This window comes from Scleropages formosus, chromosome 1, assembly GCF_900964775.1.
Source record: "Scleropages formosus chromosome 1, fSclFor1.1, whole genome shotgun sequence".
NCBI classification, from domain to species: Eukaryota; Metazoa; Chordata; class Actinopteri; order Osteoglossiformes; family Osteoglossidae; genus Scleropages; species Scleropages formosus.
Window position 1 is genome coordinate 6,206,447 of NC_041806.1, and position 6,619 is coordinate 6,213,065.

Here is a 6,619-nt window from a genome sequence, read left to right on the forward strand (position 1 = left end):
CTGTACACCGCAGACCGACTTACCGCACTGCATTTATACTTTCGCATTCACAAGTGAAACATCAGTTCCAGTTGAAATCTGGATCTGAGGGAAAAACAACTAGTTGAGTAAGAATGTGCTGATTTGCACAATTTAAACGAATGGTCAGGAAGTATGTCTCTTCTAGCTTGTCCTTTATCTCCTGTCGCCTGTACATCGGTGCTGTGTGTACTGTGCTGTGTGGTGTTCCTAAGCAGCGGCCCTCCTCTTCTTCCAGGAATCGTGTTTTGACCAGATGCTGAACTGCACTTGAAGCGCTGATGTAGGCAGGCGGAGGGTGAGCCGTGACGTCCCGCTGATGAGCCCCGCACCCGGCGCATGATCGCGATGCCTGCGTTCCGTCGGCGAGGGTTCTGGCCTCAGCGGTTTCCCCCTTTTAGCCGATTAAAAATATTTTCAGACAGAAGCCACTTTTCCATGTGAACTGGAAATACTTTAAACACATAATGTGAGCAAATGGTTAATGCAGAATGTGTGTATGTACAGTATATTAAATGAAATGACACTGACTCTAAGCTGTTGATGTTGACCAGGTCGCTGTAAGCGAGAGCACAAGGCAGGATAATCATGGACTGGCAGGGCGCTCATTCTGAGTCATACACACATAGTGGTGAACCCGATTCAGAGAAATCTACATAAACGGATTCCAGACCTTGAATAACGTTTTAATGCTGTTAAGATCAAATTTAACAGTGAATTATAGTAACTAATTATATAAGCATGGCCCCCGGTTTTCTCGTGTGCAGGTTCTCCCCATGTTGCTGTCAGCGTCCTCCAACGGTCCGAAGACGTGATGTTTAAGTGGAAGGGCTGCTTGAACCTGCCCTTGGTGTGGGTACGAGGGTGCCCCGTGATGCAGTGGCGTTCCAGCTGCTGCGACGTCTTTGTGCGATTCAATTCCACTGACTTGTAACCCTACTTAGACAAGAAGTTTCTCAACGAGAGGCGATAAATGGATGATTATAGATATTTTGAGAAGCAACCCCCGAGGCTGCATGATTACATTACATTTATTTAGCAGACGCTTTTCTCCAAAGTAACTTCCAATGAACTCTATGTAGTGTCATCAGCCCGTACACCTTATTCACCGTGGTGACTTACACTGCTAGATACACTACTTACAAGGGGTCACTTATCCGTACATCAGTGGAACACACTCTCTGTCACTCACATTATGAGGGAACCTGAACAGCATGTCTTTGGACTGTGAGAGGAAACCCATGCAGCCAACATGGAGACTTGCAAACTCCACATAGATGGACAAATCCATGTCTTCTCATACCACCCGGGCGTTGTGAGACAACAGCGCCACTCGCTGTGCCGTCGTGCTGCCCATGTCATAATGAACTTTACTGTAAACTATCTTTGCATTGGAAGTTTTCTTAGGGAAAGCTCAAGGTGCTTTGGAAAAAAGAGAATGAAGTTATATACAATAGGATAGAAACTAAATAGTGTTGTAAATAAAATAGAAAATTGAATGTAGCAGATCTGTAATTCCAAAATATAGGTGCTTATTGTTCTGTCTTTTTTTTTTCTTTTAAAAAAAAAAAAAAAAAAAAACTTTTTTTATCCTGTTTTCTCTGAAAATGCAGAGTAGTGTGAGTTTAAAAATAAAATTCAGCATTTGTAAAAACCAACAGTTTCTTGTTTCGCAGCAAATTTGAATTGGATGCAGCAGAACTTGTGTACTCTGCTGTACTGCAGCTGTTTCCAGCATCCCTGGATAAAGGATTAAACTTTTTTTGGTTTTTTTCAGTTTTTAAACTTTTTCTTCCCCCCCCAAAAAAAAAAAAAAAAAAATTCAGGCTCTTCATATAATAAAATATGCAGCTTTTTCTAAATTTTCACACTACAAATTCAATAGATAACTGGACAGGGTTGCCCCCTTTATTGGTCACTCAGCAATCTTTACTGCATTGATTACCTTTTTTCACCCAAAATAGCCTAATATTACTTTTATTAATAATTAATATTAATTTAATAACATACTATTTAATAATTCTTAAACTAATCCTTACTACAATAACTATCATACAGTAGTGATTATAATAAGTATTAGCCAGATGCCCAGTACCTGCTGCCAATACTAGTTTTTGGCAGCAGGTACTGTGTGTGCTTGAGATGTTAAAGTTTTGGAATTCCGACCTTTTCCTCCATGCAGATTCGCTACAGCTCTGCCAGGGCGGCACAAGCCACACGCTTCCAATATGTTTCCGTCCTTTCAAAAAGTGCCACTGGATGAGAAAGGGAATTCAATTTTTGCGTTGGTAAAGAGGCATCGTGACAATTGGAACAGCAGGAAACCTTGGCGCTGATGGCGTAGACGAGCCTTCCGAGATTTGTGATCAACAACAAGGTAGGAAGCAGTCAAGAAATACACCAAAGACCAGTTTTTGAGAGAGCTGCAGTGAAAGATCTGGAAAAAGACATCAAACGTGTTGATATATCCACAAAGAACCGCGGCTGGAATCGTTGAAGCGATGAGATTTTGAACGTGGATGTGAAAGCTGGACTTTAAAGAAAACACGATGGGGAAAGACAGACTCCGTTGAACCATGGTGCTGGAGGAGACTTTGAAGGACACTGTGGAAAGCCAGGAAAAAAGACAGAACTTGGATCCAACAGGCGAGAACGTTCACTGGACGCATACATTATAAGACACATCATGATAATATCAGATTCTCTCGAAGGGACTCTAACGCTTGGGGAAGTTGGAGGGAAAAGAGGAAAAGAACATTTAGCAATCAGATGGATGGGCTCAATGACAGCAGCAATGGACACACCCCTTTCAACACTAAGGACACTGTTGTAGGACAGAACCATATTTACTTTGGATTCAAAATATATGTAAAATAGCACAGTACTTTACAAAAGTCTTGTCAGTTTTGTCTGAAAACAGAAATTGAACAGTAAAGGTGACAATGTTTTTATTTTAGGATGTGTCTTTATGAAAAATAAAGAGCAGAAATAAGTAGTTGGTGTGAATATTCAAAGAGCACCCCCCCCCCCCGACCCCCGGTTTGTTGCAATAACAGCGTTAAGCCATTTGGGGTGAGTATGTACCAGGTTTGCTCACTGTTCCGCAGTCATTTGGGCCTGTTCTTCTAGGTACATTTACTCTGTGTTGTTTGGGATGGATGGATGTTGCTCGGGGACTGAAATTTTCAAGCAAATATCAAGGAAATATTTAAAAATTTTGAGTAAAAAAAAGAAATTAAAAATATCATGCAGACATCAAGCAAATATTCTGAATTTTCAAAGAAATATCAAGCAAATATTTTCAAATGTCAAGCAAATATTTTAAATTTTCAAAAAACAAGCAAATGTTTTAAATTTTCAAACAAATATTTAGAATTTTCATTCAAATTTCGAGCAAATATTTCAAAATTTCAAGCAAATTTGAAAGATCGCAGATTTTCAATGGGACTGAGATGGGGACTTTGACAGTTGTATTCCTGGTTAGGGAGAGTAACTTAAATGACAGTAACTTGGTACCTGAGTACTTTTTTGACCTAATACTCTTTTACTCAAATAGGTTTTGCTTTAAGAACTTATTTGGGAAGTAGCAATTCTTTTACTGGACTTTTGTTTTTCAGCTACTCTACCCATCTCTTTTCATTACACAGAAAAAATAAAGTTAAATAAAGCTCAGTTGGTCCTCATTATTTGCTGCTCTCGAGGTTTACTTTTGTTACCGCAGTTATTTTGGTTTTTCGCTTCATGGATAGCTTTTTAATCTTTTAATTACTTTTGAGTCAGTAGCCGTTAAGATCCAGTTTATGAAATTAGGAACTTTTTTCCGATGAACTATTGCCTTGATAATGCTGGCATAAGAAGCAGGATGTCCTCATGTCTGAGCATGTAGGGCAAGATGAGGAGATGCATGTTCACCCATACTAAGGGTTGACAACCAAGGACCAACTCTACAGAACTGTCCTCCTTGTAGAATAAGGTACAGGTGGACAGTGTGAGGGTAAATAAATCATCCATCCAGTATGAACCTGCAGTTCTGTGAAAACATTTCTAACCCTCAATATTGCTCAATATTTGCTCAGTTGCAATATATGCTCAATATTTTATTTGTAATCGCAAATGCTCTTGACAACAGTGCAATGCACAAGGTCAAGCAATCTTCATAAAAAGGAAGTGAATCTGCTTGAGAAGCCCACTCTAAGGTCTCAGAAGAATTCTGAAGAATGTGGCTTTGGAGACATTTCTGCTGTTTTTCTCCAAAACTGTGCCAGCTGGTAGTGGAGTGGGGGGAAAAAAATTGCAGGTTCAAAGACTGCCTCCTGCTGTAGTACCCTTGAGCAAGATACACACACACACACTGAACCCGCTTGGCCCAAGCAGGGCTGCGGCAAGCCGGAGCCTAACCCAGCAACGCGGGGCGTGAGCCTGGAGGGGGAGGGGACACACCCAGGATGAGATGCCAGTCCATCACAAGGCACCCCAAGTAGGACTCAAACCCCAGACCCACCAGAGAGCAGGCACAGGCCAAACCAAGCGTACCACTGCATCCCCCTTGAGCAAGGTACTTACCTTAAATTTCTTCAGTTGAGAAAATTTACCTTTCTTCCTGTCTAAATAACTGTTAGGTAGCTTCCCCCTGTAAGTTACTTTAAGGAAGGTGTCTGATAAAAGTAATTATTGCATTTAGACCTCTGAACACTTATGCAATATTCAGAATGTTCCGGTACTTTTTCTCTTACATTTTGGTTCTTCCACCCTGCAATAGACCGGTGTCCTGAACAGCTGAATGAAAGATTTTGGTTCTTCTCAGCAAAAAAAAGTTATAAATTTATTTCTTTAGGTGACACTTTACTCCAAAGCAACTTACAATGTTAAGGTTATAATTACTAACCTATTTGTACAGCTGGGTAATTTTACTGCTAGCTATCTACAAGACTTGATCACTTCCTACATGCCAACCTGACTGCTATGCTCTTCCACATCTGCCCGCTTGGCGGTCCCACACATGAAAGGTAAACCGTGGAGGTTCTTGGTTCTGGCTCCGTTGTGGTGGAATGACCTCCCCCTCTCACTCAGAACTGCTGAATCCCTGTCCACATTTAAAAAGGCTCTAAAAACTCACCTCTTCTGGACTCACTTCGCCCATCATCTCAAGCTCATACAAGGTATAAATGTTTATGATCATGCTCGGCTCAATCCTTTACAGATTCACTCCTGCAATGTAACGTAAATGTTTATATGTATCTCTAAAAAAAAAAAGAAAAACTACTAGGAAGGCGATCAGGAATCGTCGATATTCGGATGAAGTTTTATGAAGCTACTTGTGTGATGAACATTGGTTCATATGGTGAAGGAAACTAACTGTACTTAAGAGTCATACCTCTGTAGCTATCTCTCTTTCTCCTAATGTAATGAACACATCGTGGTTTCTATGAGATGTACGTCACTTTGGAGAAAAGCCTCTGCTAAATGAATAAATGTAAATGTACTGGAGCAATTTAGGGTAAGTACCTTGCTCAAGGGTACTACAGCCAGAGATGAGGATCAATCCTGCACCCTTTGGATCCAAAGGCAGTGGCTCTAACCCCTACACTACAAGCCTTTAGTTCAAACATTCTGGCTTTGACTAAAATACTAAGCAGGACTATAAAATTGGAGAATTAACGCCGATAGAATATATGAAGTTTGCAAAAAGTCTTCGTTTTGGGTGTTACACAAAGAGGGGTTCGAGCAAGAAGTGAGCAGGCACTGAACACCTGACCGTCACTCGTTGCATCCAAGGTCTGCAGACTCAGCCTTTGGCGCCATGCCAATGACACCAAGAGCTTAAGCAACTTCCTCAACTTCCTTCATGTAAATAATGCATTTAGCTGAAAAGATTAAATGAAAAAGGAAGTGGGTTTTGGCCATCTGAAAGCCAGTAATGTTTATGCAGCACATTTTTACACAGGCAAAGTGGAAACTCGGGAAATTTTTTTTGATTACTTGTTTACTTACACGGACTCTTGCGAGAAAACTTGTACACATTTGGGCGAGGGATGTATTTTATAATGGATTTTATGAACATGAGCTCTTTATTGTGCTTTCAGTTTATTTGACTTTATTCTGATTGAAATGAAGATGTACTGATGTTGCATGTATAACGGGTTTAACGGAAGGCACTAAGCATTAACTGGACACAGTAAATCCGAAGTACTGAATGCATACACTGAAAGCAAACGCTGTTTAAGAAATTTTAGGTGAAAAGGGATTTTAAAAAAAAAAAAGAAAAAATACTCGTTATGGGAAATCTGAACGTCATTCCGAGTTGAAAGCAAAGTTCAAAGTTCTCGAACAAAAGTAGCTGACAACACATTCATAGAGTAATATTCCTCGCTCTTGCATTATGCCAAGTCCTCCCATACAACCAGCTGACAGGGAAGGATATCCGGTTCTGCCATTGAGATGTTACAAGAGAGGAAACCTGCACTATTTTCTTTGCATTCTTTGCCCTCCTGAATGTCATACACAGTCAATTCATATCTAGGGTTGTTCTCTTCTGCGTTGAACGTGCCAGGGACTCTGTTCAAGCTACGGGCTGTTAGACGAGAGACGGGCTTCTCAGCAT